Genomic DNA, 2,816 nt, shown 5'->3' with positions numbered 1-2,816 from the left:
GGTGGTCAAACGTAAAGAAGACCACTGTTCATGTACATGTACAAACCTTGTACACTGCAAATGTTTCAAACTGTGCAGCGTTCACTGCACAGTACAACTGTACGTAGCTCGTCCCAAAGACACCTTTGGCCGGATCGCACCTAAAAAAAGAGCATGCCAAACAAAGTCTCACATTTCGCTGAATAACTTTTTATCTAGAAGAGTTAGACAAATTCTGATTGCGGGAACGGCTCCGCCGTGTGTTTTTACGTATGTCTATGTCCCGTAGATAAAAAGTACATGTTGCAAAAAAAGTACATGTTGTACATAAATCTACCTTTGATATTCGGATTCCCCGTGAAAAACTACGCCTAGGCCGCAGGGTTACAAAGACGAGTCATTGCACTTATGCCCTTTTATAGACGCTTTTAGAAATCGGCCAAAACAGTATTTATTAATTTAGACAGTGTTCCACTGACATGTCGCATGCTGCGATATGTCCACGTGAAAGAGCACCGAAAAGCACCCCTAGAACACCCTTCATACCCGTTCTAACGGTTCTCTTTCATCTTCATAATAAATCAAATTAAAGAACACCATACAAAAAACAAGATCTCGTGTGTAGTGGCTCGCCAGGCATACTAAAACCAAGATGTCGTGTGGGCACATGCCAGACATCATATCTTGCGTTTGCAAACACACGCAAAGTCGGTAAACAGCTCAAAACGGGCTAAAAAGTAAGCACCCGGACTTCCCCGGTGGTCACCCACCCGAGTACTACCCGAGCTTGAGGCTGCTTAACTTCACAGAGCAGACGGGATATGGTGCTTTCAGCCTAAGATGGCCGTCTACATTTGACTTTGACCGACACGCCTATTAGTGTTTATCACTCGTATACATTGGTACAACACATTTACACACTCACATGTCCACATACGTGGCCATAGACTGCACACGATGGCCCCCAATACCCCTTCTGGCCCTCAGAATTGGCTGGGTGGATGGCTACACTTTATATAGTAACAAAACAAAAAGGGGGGTGGTGTGGCGCACTCCAATACAAACGTGTGGCCAGCAGCTCACTCCTACAACGCAGCATACGTATTCTCTCCGATAGGAACCCCACACAGACCGACACCTTCATACACAGCAGTGCAGATAGCCGCCGCACCCCATATTTGCGCATACGCGGCCTGGAAACAATGTTAAACCACCAAAGTGGCCATTACGACTTGCACAACCATACCTACGCTTCCTATGCGACATGACATGTGCACGTACGCGTCTTAGGCAATATGAACACCTTCGACACCTTCATACATGCACAGCGCGCGCTCCGCTTAAGTACGACACTAACTTGTCATATACATCATGCGTTTCCTCCCGTCACCTTTCATCACCTCCATATTCACACCCATGCGCCGTCACCTTCCTCGCGCCATCACCTTCACCATTTTCACCTCCATATCCGCGCTTCCTCCGCCGTCACCTTCCGCGTACGCGTCCATATTCGCTGCGTTTCCTCGCGCTTCCTGCCTGTTATTAATCCAAGCCAAAAACATCTCCAAACCCATACAATTAGAACAGCAAACAACTTCGCATTTTTTCACAAAGTCCTCAGCTTCATTTTGCATACTTTATCCTAGTCTAATTCACGCTATTCCGCTCTCTTTAACATACTTAAACTAAGTCTAATTCACGCTACTCTGCTCTCTCTAACATACTTAAACCAAGTCTAATTCGCGCTATTCTGCTCTCTTTAACATACTTAAACCAAGTCTAATTCACGCTATTTCGCTCTCTTTTAACATAGTTAAACCAAGTCTATTTCATGCTATTCCGCTCTCTTTAACATAGTTAAACCAAGTCTAATTCACGCTATTTCGCTATCTTTTAACATAGTTAAACCTAGTCTATTTCATGCTATTCCGCTCTCTTTAACATACTTAAACCAAGTCTAATTCACGCTATTTCGCTCTCTTTTAACATACTTAAACCAAGTCTATTTCATGCTATTCCGCTCGTTTTAACATAGTTAAACCAAGTCTATTTTATGCTATTCCGCTCTCTTTAACATAGTTAAACCAAGTCTAATTTACGCTATTTCGCTCTCTTTTAACATACTTAAACCAAGTCTATTTTATGCTATTCCGCTCTCTTTAACATAGTTAAACCAAGTCTAATTCATGCTATTCCGCTTTTTTTAACATAGTTAAACCAGGTCTAATTCACGCTATTCGCTCTCTTTTAACATACTTAAACCAAGTCTAATTTTACGCCCTGCCGTCTAGCTTGCCCTGTTAAACCCCCATACTAAAATCTCCGATTTTGGCTCAGAAATCATTAGCGCTGGCACTTAGCGATTTTCACGCAAAGTGTTTCTCGCTTTCTGCCTGTTATAAACCCGATACTAAGGTCGCCGAATTTGGCTCGGAAAACAATAGCAGCGGCACTTAGCGATTTTTGCGAACAAACCTCACTAAGCCAAAACAAAGACTTTGACGATCTTAAGCTTAACAGTATTAACTCTCTACCAGCACTTTGACCGGTTACTTTCGCCGCCCCATAGCGAAAGTAAATCACTTTAACGCAGCCTTATTTCGACTGCTTAACTTTATAGTTTTAACATTGCGCGTTTGCAATTGGGGGGAGAAATGTTCATTTCTGAACAAATCAATAGAACAAGGGCTAAATCTCAGCAGATCGTAGTACAAGACTACTCTCATGCTTACAACACCCCGTTCTGTAGTTAAGTCGTCTACAAAGGATTTATCTTTCCCAATATTTGAAATTACAAATCAGCCTACTCTCCACCGCCAGTACTTGACAGGCAGCGA

At 43.0% G+C, this 2,816-nt stretch overlaps 2 non-coding genes across 2 annotated transcripts; both read right to left on the bottom strand.

Moving 5' to 3' along the window:
• Positions 1-719: 719 nt before the first annotated feature.
• Positions 720-824, bottom strand: PITG_33533. The gene has a single exon (XR_009934927.1). It is a non-coding gene; the product is annotated as an 8S ribosomal RNA (ribosomal RNA).
• A 1,948-nt stretch (positions 825-2,772) lies between these two features.
• PITG_33532 lies at positions 2,773-2,815 on the bottom strand (the record flags this gene model as incomplete). The annotated part of the gene is made up of 1 exon (XR_009934926.1): positions 2,773-2,815. It is a non-coding gene; the product is annotated as a 28S ribosomal RNA (ribosomal RNA).
• Between the last annotated feature and the right edge of the window lies 1 nt (position 2,816).

This window comes from Phytophthora infestans, genomic scaffold, assembly GCF_000142945.1.
Source record: "Phytophthora infestans T30-4 supercont1.1639 genomic scaffold, whole genome shotgun sequence".
In the NCBI taxonomy this organism is placed as follows: domain Eukaryota; phylum Oomycota; class Peronosporomycetes; order Peronosporales; family Peronosporaceae; genus Phytophthora; species Phytophthora infestans.
This window is presented reverse-complemented; position numbering and strand designations above follow the sequence as displayed.